A 12,385-nucleotide genomic window follows, 5' to 3' on the forward strand; every position below is an offset into this window, starting at 1 on the left:
AGAGGCTGAAGAATTGATCTATTTTAGGAATTAAGAAATGTGATTCTATCCCGCCCCAAATCTGGGTCACTGTGACTAATTAGCTCCCACTTTGGATACATATGTTTACCTCTGGTTTCCCTAATTATGACCTCCTGATACTGATATCATACCCTCACCCTCTTTGAGATGCAGTTAAAATGGTGTTTACGTACCAAATAAACTTCAAAGGCCATCCTGCAATGAATTTCATTGCTTTGGGACATTTTAATGTCCAATACAAAATGTAACATAATCAGTATAATGAAAATGTGATAACTGCTCATCACTGTAGAATTATTGGAGCCCCTAGCATGGTACTAACCACAGCTCACGTGGCTGTAACTTCTTACAGAATGATCCAGCCTCTTCTTCAGAAGCACATGCTGCTGCTGCTAAGTCGCTTCAGTCGTGTCTGACTCTGTGTGACCCCATAGACGGCAGCCCACCAGGCTCCTCCGTCCCTGGGATTCTCCAGGCAAGAATACTGGAGTGGGTTGCCATTTCCTTCTCTAATGCATGCATGCATGCTAAGTCGCTTCAGTTGTGTCCAACTCTGTGCAACCCTAGGGACAGCAGCCCACCAGGCTCCTCTGGCCACAGGATTCTCTAGGCAAGAATACTGGAGTGGGTTGCCATTTCCTTCTCCAATGCATGCATGCATGCTAAGTCGCTTCAGTTGTGTCCAACTCTGTGCAACCCTAGGGACAGCAGCCCACCAGGCTCCTCTGGCCACAGGATTCTCTAGGCAAGAATACTGGAGTGGGTTGCCATTTCCTTCTCCACAGAAGCACATGACATACTCTTGAGAATTTAGAAGACCCACTACTCTCTCCCTCCATCATCATCTACCTCATTAAAGATACCTAATTTTTTGCTTTCTGGTCATTTCTAAGGGAATCAGAAGTGCTTATCCTGCTCTGGTTGAATCCTTCATTTGCTGCGGTGTGAAGGAAGCATGGGGGCTTTGAAATCATGCACGCTGGGTGACCTAGACCAGTTAGGACACTTCTGCCACCTACGATTTCCTCTGATGTGTGATGCTCCTGTTTTTGGCCCTTCTATGGGTCAGCAAGTTGCAGTTTGGCCATCACCTCTCACAAGCAGGAAATGCTTCTCTGTGGTTTCAGTATCACACATCACACCTACTAGTTACGGGGAGGGGGCTGTGACGGAAGAGATCCACCCCAAAGTTCTGTGATGAGGTTACTGGAGCAGGGGACTGTGACCAAGAGTGGAATGAAGGACAACAGCCCACTGAGCTACGTTTTGAGATGAGATAGGAATAGTCTGGAATAAAAAAAATGTGCCACTTTCTGGCTATGTGGTATCAGATGACTAACAACTTCTATAGTCCTCATTTCTGAAAACGACAAAAAATATAGCACTTGCCTTGTAGGCTGCTGAAAGGATTAAATTAGGTAGTACAGGTGAAGGGTTTAGCATAGTCCCTGGCATTTAGTAAGTGTGTCAATAAATCTTAGCTTTCACCTTAGCAGTATGGAGAATTTGAATTTCCAGATGCCATTTACTGATAAATGGTGATTAAATGCATCATTAGTTGTAGTTTGATGACTTTGTTAGAAGGATTTGGTCAAGAAAATCCAAGGCTCTTCCTGCACAGCATTTCCAGTATTCCTGGAAGGGAAAGGAGTACGTCAAGGCTGTATATTGTGACCCTGCTTATTTAACTTACATGCAGAGTACATCATGAGAAATGCCAGGCTGGATGAAACACAAGCTGGAATTAAGATTGCCAGGAGAAATATCAATAACCTCAGATATGCAGATGACACCACCCTTATGGCAGAAAGCAAAGAAAAACTAAAGAGTCTCTTGAAGAAAGTGAAAGGGGAGAGTGAAAAAGTTGGCTTAGAACTCAACATTCAGAAAACTAAGATCGTGCCATCTGGTCCCATTGCTTCATGGCAAACAGATGGGGAAACAATGGAAATAGTGACAGACTTTATTTTGGGGGGCTCCAAAATCACTGCAGATGGTGACTTCAGCCATGAAATTAAAAGACGCTTGCTTCTTAGAAGAAAAGCTATGACCAACCTAGACAGCATATTAAAAAGCAGAGACGTCACTTTGCAACAAAGGTTCATCTAGTCAAGGCTACGGTTTTTCCAGTGGTCATGTATGGATGTGAGAGTTGGACTATAAAGAAAACAGAGCACTGAAGAATTGATGCTTTTGAACTGTGGTGTTGGAGAAGACTCTTGAGAATCACTTGGACTGCAAGGAGATCCAACCAGTCCATCCTAAAGGAAATCAGTCCTGAATATTCACTGGAAGGACTGATGCTGAATCTGAAGCTCCAATACTTTGGTCACCTGATGAGAAGAACTGACTCATTGGAAAAGACCCTGATGCTGGGAAAGATGGAAGGTAAGAGAAGGGGACGACAGAGGATGAGATGGTTGGATGGCATCACTGACTCTATGGACTGAGTTTGAGCAAGCTTCGGGAGTTGGTGATGGACAGAGAAGCCTGGAATCAATGGGGTTGCAAAGAGTCGGACATGACTGAGTGACTGAACTGAATGGAACTGGAAGGGTTAGAGGAGGGAGGCACAGTGCCAGCAGAGACGTTATTTCACAAAACCAGTTACCTGGGAGTCCAAGGCCTAGGTGCCCTGGCATGGTTACTATATGAAAAAGTAATGACAGAAATACCCACTTCATAGATAACCGTGAGTATTAACTGAGATCAATTATTTGAAACTACCTACAGTCTAGGAAATCATATTCTTTTTCTCTTTACATGGTTTGGAAAATGCTTAAAATCTTTATCTAGTAACTTACAGAATTTTTTTAAAAAATCAAAAATCTAAAGAGATTGCTTCTTTCCATGATAAATTCTTGGCCTGCTACGTGTTTACTGAACATTTTTTTCTAATAATCTTCCCTTCCTTTCTCATCCCTTGATCCTTTCTTTCCCTGGTAGTCCCTCTACTTCTCACATTCCTTTAATTTGCATTTTGTTGCAAAATCCTGGTGCAAGAGCTTTATTGTAGCACCAATAAAAGAATAACTTTTTAAAATGGTCAGTCTCTACAGAAAAGAGTAGAATACTAGCAAGATGCATCCTGCCACACTCTGATAGATATTCTTTTCTGAATAAAAAAAAAAAAAAAAAAGACTCTTTTGGTATTCTATGCAAATGAACTTGACTCTAAGTTGGAAACACATTGAGCTGCCTCCTCAAGCAAACATGTCTTTTCAATGTCAGAATTCTTGAAAGTCCTTGAATGAAAATTCACTTCCCTCTAGAGTTGTATTGATGTATTTTTAATATTGCCATTTTTCTTTTATTGTTGCATAAAGATGCATTCTAATTTTGTTTGTAGCTTATAATAAAAAGGAACCAAGGGAAAAACTAGGAAGGGTCTATTGAAAGAGTTAAATCATTTCCCTACAGCTTTCCTAAGCGGAACTGATAGTCTTAGTCTGACTTAGAGAGCTGGAATAGAAAGGCTGCCAACATCTGTTTTGGTCAGAGACAGATAAAAGAGACTAATTCATAGCGGGAATAACCCATGTATGGCATTCTGTATTCCATTACCCTTTTCACAAAAAAAAATACACATGATATAGATAGATATATTTCTACCTAAACTTTTCCACAGTGAAATGAAAGAAAGGTCAAAGGCTCAAAGAGTTATTATTGATTTATTTACCTAGAATGAAGCCAGGAGGCATAGAGCATCAATAGCACCGCCACCACATTGCAAGGTTGGCTGTCAGACATTTAACAAAACATTTTAAAATCTAAAAATGCAGAGGTGAAAATAACTTTTCAAATACCTGTAGAAATATGGGTTAGGGCTGACCTAAACAAATGAAATGCAGGAATAATGTAAAGTCTTCATTTTATCCATTTGTTTTAACCTTCTCTCCATTAAAACTAGTTCAAAAATTGTTAACATATAGCCAAATAAACTAGTTTGAGACCCTCTTTTCTCATTACTGACAAAGGTGCTAACAGGTAGGCCAGAGAAGAAGTAAGCTATGTGGATAACTGATGAAATCAGTAAGCCACACAGAAATAATCAGGACTTGCCTTATCAAGAGATCAAGGCCAGAAGGAAAAAATAGTTTGCATTTGACAGGAATGCAACTGTGGAGGTGAGGGAGACAGATATTGTTTCTTTGGTTGGTTAGTTGGTTGGCTGGCTAGGAATGAAGACTGTTAGTTCCATTTCTTACTCAAGAATCCACAAAAAGCCCTCAATACCCAGGGTCATCAAGAAACTTTAACTGTGAATTACTTCAGGCAAGTAGTTCTGGTTTAAAATCTATTTCACTTTCGACGTGAATCTTTGCATCAGTGAAACAGTGATGTGATAAGTAGAATGTTTATGATATACTCTTGACAATGAATGGGAAAATCTTGAGTCAAAACAGCCCAGCGGATGAACTACATACCACAGGTTTCACATCCAGAGCCTGCGATTCCTCTTTTATGTGAGAGGAAGAGCTCCACCTTGGATACTCCAAAAGCGAAGGGGATGGGCAATCTTGATCTCCTTGGGGCTTGAATTCTCTCCTCCTGTTCAAAATTAAGCACAAGCTCTTCATGTCTAATCCTGCTCCTTCACTCTTCTACATCTTTCCCTCTTTCTTCTCTTCTTGGTCCTCTTTTTCACCTTTCCTTTCTCTTCCATCACCTCGGAAACTGTCTAGGTGGGAAATACGTCTTATACCTAAACGCTGGAATTCAAGCTCAGTGCAGGCTGACATTGTACAAAGAGAACACAGAGAAGATACTCAAATAGGCACAGTAAAAGCGAAACCAGGACCACCCCTAAGGTTTCATACCGGGGAAATAGTTATGTCAGAAGGGAAGCAGCCCCTGGACAGGGAGATTCAGACTGATATGGTGTATTGTTTCTTATACCGCAGGATCTGAAAACATTTGCTTATGAGCAACTGTCTTGTTAAACAACAACTGTAGTCTTTGATACTCAGCACATCTTACAAATGTTTTATGTTTCTGAATTCTTTAAATATCTAGAGCCTTGATTAATCAGAAATCAATGAAATGGAACATTACCACAACTACTCCCTCAAAATTTTATAACTTTTTGGTCATCCCACTTTATAAGAAAATCATACACTTTAAATGACTCACAGAGACCACAGATATGATTGATAAATACGTCCCCATGTACACGTAAGGCAGTGTGCATTCAGGCCAATCTCTTAAACCTTCTACAGGCAGAGCACACAATGCTGAACATATTCATATTCAGAATCTTAATCCTGAAGCAGAACAGAGCCATGATAATGGAAGAAATATTGCTATGTTCTCTCTTCTTACTAAAGCCAGAAAAACTGCTACTACCCTTCAGAAAGATTTTCAACAAGAGAGAATATTCTTTTTTCTTTGCATTCCAGATAATTGAATTTCTTTTTTCATTTGCCAAAGAATGTCAGCGCTCTGATCCTTCTAAGAAATCTGGGAGTAGTAGCCTGGAATTATTTATGATTTATGCCTACTGCCATAAAGGATTTGAGGCCTGGAAATCAAAGAACTGATATGACCAATATGCTAGACTCTACTCTTGACTTTTTGACCAAAGATGTGTGCTTCATTTACTCTAACAGTAGAACAAGAGACAGAAAGTCATAGGATGACAGAGTTCAAAGGGACCTTTACTACTGGAAACTGTAGATCATTTTATAGAAAACTAAGTCCCAGGGAAGTGAAATAACCTATGGCCAACGGGCTCATCAGTAGCAGAACTGGGAGTAAAACCAGGTCCCCTGACTCCAAACTTTCCCTATTGCCCTGTACAATCTCATCTCTGCTTAGGAATTATTATCAGGGTGAGACCATTTTGTAGTCTGTGAATGCTGAAACATACCCTGGAAATACAAAATAATGTCCACTTTTCCTCTAAACACCGAGTTCTACCTTGATACTTAGACTGCAAATGGGTCAGAAACCAACATCTCAGCTACCATGTGGCCACCACCACGTTCTTCCTTTCCCTGACACTGTCGCTGGGGTTCCTGTCCCTGGAGAAGGCATTGATCAAATGGGGTCCAAAGAGCCCCTGCCTCTGGAAGCATCACGCCCACCTTTAGACTTCCACATTGCCTTCCCTGGGTGGTGGAGGTGGGAGTGTGGGGAGAGTCTGGCTCCCGTGCTGTGGGCCAGAGCTGCTAGATTGTTAACCTAGGGGTAGGGGTGCATACAAAGGAGGGATAATAGGCTATCGAACTGAAGAGGGCCTGAAGCAAGCGCTGGGAGATGGAATATAGCTCCAGAGTACCAGAGCGGAAGAACGCCATAGGAAGGCAGTCCGAATAAATAACAGATCTTTATGCTTTTCACATGTAGTCTTACGATGAATAAGATCCACCCTTAGGACCTGCAGAGGAATGGCTAGAAAGACTGTCTCTTTCTTCTCTCTGTGAGGTCCCAAGAGCCAGCTCAAGCAGGCCAGGTACCTTTGTCCCTCACGTGTCCCATAGTCCCTCCTCCAGTGTCTAACACAGAGAAAACTTCGGCTCTGGGGAAATTCAAAGCGGTAGTAGGAAACAACTTCATCGATGGGCAGCGGTGTGCTTGAAAAAGTTTAGCAATCAGTTCTCTAGAAAAAAAAACTGCGTATTAATATAAGCTAAGTTTTCCTGATATAAAGAATGTGTGGCTACAATTTATAAATATAATAAAATGTATAAAACCTGCAAACAGAAGGGGAAATTGGAAGCAGTAACAAATTTTATTTTCTTGAGCTCCAAAATCACTGTGGACAGTAATTTCAGTCATGAAATTAAAAGACATCTGCTCCTTGGAAAGAAAGCCATGACAAAACTAGACAGTGTATTAAAAAGCAGAGACATCGCTTTGCTTACAAAGGTCCATACAGTCAAAGTTATGGTTTTTTCAATAGTCATGTACAGATGTGAGAGTAATAAGGAAGGCTGAGAGCCAAGGAATTGATGCTTTCAAACTGTGGTATTGGAGAAGACTCTTGAGGGTCCCTTGGATTGCAGGGAGATCAAGCCAGTCAAACCTAAAGAAAATCAACCCTGAATATTCATTGGAAGGGTTGATGCTGAAGCTGAAGCTCTAATACTATGGCCACTTGATGTGAAGAGCCAACTCATAGGAAAAGACCCTGATGCTGGGAAAGACTGAGGGCAGGAGGAGAAGGGGGAAGCAGAGGACAAAATGGTTAGATAGCATCACTGACTTGATGGACATGAATCTGAGCAAACTCTGAGAGACAGTGGAGGACAGAGGTGTCTGGCATGCTACAGTCCACGGGGTCACAAAGAGTCAGACATGACTTAGTGACTGAACAATAACAACAAATAAACCTATATTATAAATTCTATGTAGTCAATTGATTTCTCACAGAATGTTTTCCTTGATTTTTATCTAATTCTTGTATTCTTAGTTAAGAATACAAGATAACCTGCAGTTGCAATTATCAAACAAGTACAATTCCCACAGGAATGCTGGTGAATATTTTCATGTGTCTTAAGGAGTAATAAACAACAAAGACATATATCAGAACCACACTTGTTCATTGATGACATAAGAAACTCCTTTGCTGAATTAGACAATGGTGTTTGAACACTAGAAGAATATTTCCTCAATTTGGGGGGCTATTCACAGTGTAATGAATATAGCTATGACACTTGATTAAAATGAACATGCATTAACATTTTCTCCATCACTTTCCTAGTCCAGATAATCAACAAAACAACAAATCAAGCCGTCATTTGTAGTCAGTTTCTGTGATGTAAATACTACCATCATGCTGACTTATGTGACATCCCTGAAGGCAGACACACGGCAGCACACCGCCATATGACCTGTCCACCATACAGGTATGACAAATATAAGTGACCTCAAGAGCAGAGTATATTGAAAAGTGGTCAAATAATCAGAAAGGGGTAAGGGTAGGCTATTTGCTACATTTGTTTTTAATTTTTTTAATTAAAATTTTTAATTATTTTTTTGGCTGCCCTGGGTCTTTGTTGCTGTGTGCCGGCTTCCTCTAGTTGCAGTGAGTGGGTCTACTCTTCACTGTGGTGCACGGGCTTCTCACTGCAGCGGCCTCTCTCATTGCAGGGCACAGACTCCAGGCACACGGGCTTCAGCAGCTGCAGCACTCGGGCTCAGTAGCTGTGGCAGAGGGGCTTAGGTGCTCCACAGAATGTGCAGTCTTCCTGGATCAGGGATTGAACCCGTGTCCCCTGCATTGTAAGGCAGATTCTTATGCACTGAGCCACCAGGGAAGACCTATATAATTTAATTTTAAATAGTGACTGTTTGACAGCTGGCTCACACAATTCCTAAACCTTAACAACCAGCTCTTATACACTGGTATTAGCTGGCTCCAGCACTCCACAAAGGGGAAAAGATACTCTTTGGAAAACAAAGCCTCAGTAAAAAAGCTCGCTATTTCATAAGATATATGTTCATATTAAGTTATAAAAGTCATTTATTAAGAAACTGAATCTTCACAACCCTCTTCCAGTCAGTAGATTCGGCATGTCTGTCCAAGCGTGTGTGGGGTTCGAGTCTCCCACTTCCCCCACAGCCTCTAACCACCCTCACCAACTTACCCACAGACTCCCACTGCACAGAAGGGATTCATTTAACACACCTCATGAGAGTTTCACCTTGTCCTATCCAAAATAACTTTTTCTGGAGCCAATTTTTTAGTGTAATTTATTCCAAACCTTTGATGGGGAAACTTGTACTCTTGAAGCCGTTCAGATGTGCAGCCAGCGGGAAGGCTCCTGGGCCACATTGGCTGCTACGGCTACAGACGCTGCAGCCGGCCCGACAGCCAGGGACACTACGTGGGTTTGAAACATTCCTTGAGGGATAGCTGATCCATAGCCTACAAATGAATGCATTATGCTTATCCACGTACATGTTTTTCATCTGTGACAGGTATTTTATGGATTGGAGGCTTCATTTAAATGTTATATAATCCTCCTTTAATAAGCAATGCGAATATTCAGTATAATTGAAACAAGAAAGACAGCCTTTGTGTCAGCATAACTGGCTCAGAAATAAAGAACTCACCACAGACTAGAGCTTCACCATCAGTTATGTTAGAAGGTACGACCACATGTCTGTCATAGTTTAATCATCATGAAAGAAGGATAAATGATATATGGATTTTGGCCTTTTTATATGGTCATCCTGAACTTCTCCAACATAATAACCTAGAGAAATATACTGTTGGTCAATTTACTAATTTGGTTTAACTAAATGCAAGGCCAGGATGAATCAATGAAAAATAATAAGTTACAAAATGCTTTTTACCAAACACATTTCTTTTTAAAAATTAAGTTGTATTACCAATTAACAAGCAGAACTCTTATTTCAATGGCTTTAATGTGGGGGAGATTAATGTCAAGTAGAGAACTGAACCTAATCTTAAAGACTTTGACTTGGAGCATTTAGGACAATGTCTGGCTAAACACTCAAAAGGAGTTCCAAGAATGAATGAATGAATGTCTTAATAACTAAAGGCAATTTACTAACATTATTTTTAAAATTTCTTTTGTCCTGTAGGTTAAAAATACATTTATAATTATACTTAAGATGCTAATTTTAAAATATACATTCTATTAATATTATTAAAATGTAGGACCTCACTAAATTATCATATTTTCCATTATAGGAGTAGACAACTCTTTTGTTTTGTCATATCCAGAATCCATTTCCCTTTCTGCCATTTCCCTGATTTTCTCTTGGGAAACTGTCTCTCCCCTTCACACAGTCCATCAGGCTATGCCTAGGTTGACTCCAACCTCAGTCCACAGAAGGGCATATGATCCAGACCTGGCCAGTTAGATCCTGCTGTCCACAGTAACTGATTTGGGGATGGGCACGTGACCTGCTCGGGACCAATAAAATATATTCCGAAGACCTTTGCTGGAACGATTATGAGAGAAACGCTCTCCTTCTATAGTGTACTCACCTGGTAGGGCGGAAGCCTGGTGGAAGCCTGGTGTTGACGGCAGCCACATTCAGCTTAAGCTTAACCAGACTGGGAATAAGCCCGTGCAGGAGAATGCAAAGCCGAGCGATACATACGAACTCTTGATGGATGACATTATCTGTATCCGCGCATGACTAAACGGTCCTCTACTCTTGGACTTTCCAGTTTCATATACCTGTAGTTGAGACGGGTTTCTGTCACTAACAACCAGATGAGTTTACTCTACGAGTTTCAAGTATGCCTATTTTCAAAGCATGTTCTCTTCGTTATATTTTAAAACCCAGTGAAAGTACACAGGTTTCTTCAGTTGACAATATGCATAATTTAAACTCTTGCTAACCATTTTAATTAAGGGCTTCAGCAATTCTAAAAGCCAAGAACTGAGTTTTAACAGAATCTACAAAGTAAAGGTTTCTCTGTTTACCTTGATGGCCTCAAGAAGCTAAGACAATAAATAACTCAAATTTTGGAAGACTTATTTATTCAAAAAGTCTTTTCTCCATACAGGGCTTTGTGGTTAAATAATACCCATCACCACCGAAGACAGGGATCTAGAAATACAGCATTAGGATGACCAGAAGTACACAGATTCACAAAATGAAAACCCTAGAAGATGGCTATTCTTCTAGGATTCACGGAATGCCTCACAAAACTCTTCAAAGGGAAATTTTAAGATGCCTATTCCAAAACAATTTGCTATCCCAAATACTGTTCTGTGGAGTCAAAGGGAACATAAAGGTGTGGAAACAGGAGTCCTAAACTGGACGTGGTGGTTCCCACTTCTGGTACTTGCTGTCTGTGTGATCCAGTATGTCAGCTTTAGTCTCTCCATCTAGAAAACAAGGATGCTCTTCCTCATTTCTTCCTCAGGAGAATCAGTGCAGCTGGTGGACTTTAAGTACTCTAATAGCTCCACAAATGAGCTATCAACTATCACTTTCAACATATTAATAATATTGCTGTATTTATTGACAGAGTTCACATACTTTAAATCTGGTGTGGTAAGCAGTTAGTACACAGGGAATTTATCCACAAACTCCCTACCTGTGTACCTGAGACAGACTTACACAAGGGCCTAAGCACTTTGCAATAAGAGGATTAACAGCACTCCTCTGCTCTGTGATCTGTCCTTTGCTGTGCAAGCAGCATGCTAAGCACTATAAGAGTTATAAAGATGTGTGAGACAGTCTCTGCTTTCTAAGAATATAGAGGCCAGCTGTAGAGCCAAACATATCTTGCAGCATGAGTGCCAGAGCAGATGGGCAAGCAAATGGCTATCTCAGTGGCAAGCAAGAAGTGGTTAAATCTAGTTACCCTTCATTAAAAAATGAGCATTTCCAGACAATTTCAAAAATGGCTTGTGTTCTAACAGGTGCTATGGAAGAAGACTCACAAGTAAAAGGAAGGCTCTCTGGAAAGACAGTGAGTAATCAAAATGCATCAGGAATCCATGAAAGTTTGGAGTTGGGGAGCAAACCCTGAAGGCTTTGTCAGACTGGGGAGAGCTGTGAACACGAGCAAAGAAGTTGGGCTTTATTCTGCAGACAATAATGAGCCATGGTAGTTTTTAAATGAATGAGCTACAAAACCAAGCTAAAATTTAAAAAGAAAAGGCAAGCATCAGAGTGAAGGATTTCTTGAGTAAAGAACATTGGCAGGCAGGAAAAGTTAGAGAGTGTTGGAATTTATCCAGGTAATAGAATATTAGAATCTGAATTTATGCAAGTGACACTGGGAGTGAAAATGAAGGAAGATAATTTAGAGAATTCTGCATATAAACTAAAAATATTATTTGATAAAAAGTTGGATATGGGAAATAAAGGGAGGTGCCAGTACTTCTTGATAGTGGCTGGGAAGTTGACAGCAATACTGGTCAAGTAGGAAATTCAGTGGAACAACACGATTAGAAATAAAGGCACATTTTGTACCTTCAGGATTTGAGGTGATGGTGACATAGCATAAGAGATATTGAGAGGCAACTGAAAATTGAGATGTTTGGTCAGGATGAAGGTTAGAGCTAGAGACAGAGCTAGAAACCATGAGATCTCGCAAGGAGAGACTTGTAGAATAGTATAGAGGGTTATATGGGAAAGGATGAGCCAGAAGTGACTCACCGTTCCAGAAGGGAAGGAATTTTTCACTTCAGAAGTGAAAAAGTTTTAAGAAGGGAGTGTTCCCTGCTTAACAGACTGCAGAAAGAAAGAAGATGGAGAGAATTTGCCCATTAAAAGCTCATTTTGACTTTAACTGAAAACTTAAATTAAAAAAAAATTTTCATTTTATATATACAAATACTTGAGAAATTTTTCATCCCTAGGACCAGGGCCAATTAACATATGAGTTGTAAAACTTGGTACTATAGAACGTTGGTTTAAATAA

General features: G+C 40.4%; 1 long non-coding RNA gene across 2 annotated transcripts in view; it reads right to left on the bottom strand.

Annotated features, from left to right (window-relative positions):
* The window catches only part of LOC113894044, a 185,392-nt gene that overhangs the window by 131,926 nt on the left and 41,081 nt on the right, over nt 1–12,385 (bottom strand). Inside the window, exons 3-4 of one of the 2 annotated variants that reach the window (XR_003511452.1) lie at nt 9,986–10,181; nt 8,031–8,240 (exon numbers count right to left, since the gene is read on the bottom strand). This is a non-coding gene — a long non-coding RNA (uncharacterized LOC113894044). Of the gene's footprint in view, nt 1–8,030; nt 8,241–9,985; nt 10,182–12,385 lie in introns of those variants that run through there. The other variant, XR_003511451.1, reaches the window with a different exon arrangement.

This window comes from Bos indicus x Bos taurus, chromosome 6 (genome assembly GCF_003369695.1).
Source record: "Bos indicus x Bos taurus breed Angus x Brahman F1 hybrid chromosome 6, Bos_hybrid_MaternalHap_v2.0, whole genome shotgun sequence".
Lineage (NCBI taxonomy): Eukaryota > Metazoa > Chordata > Mammalia > Artiodactyla > Bovidae > Bos > Bos indicus x Bos taurus.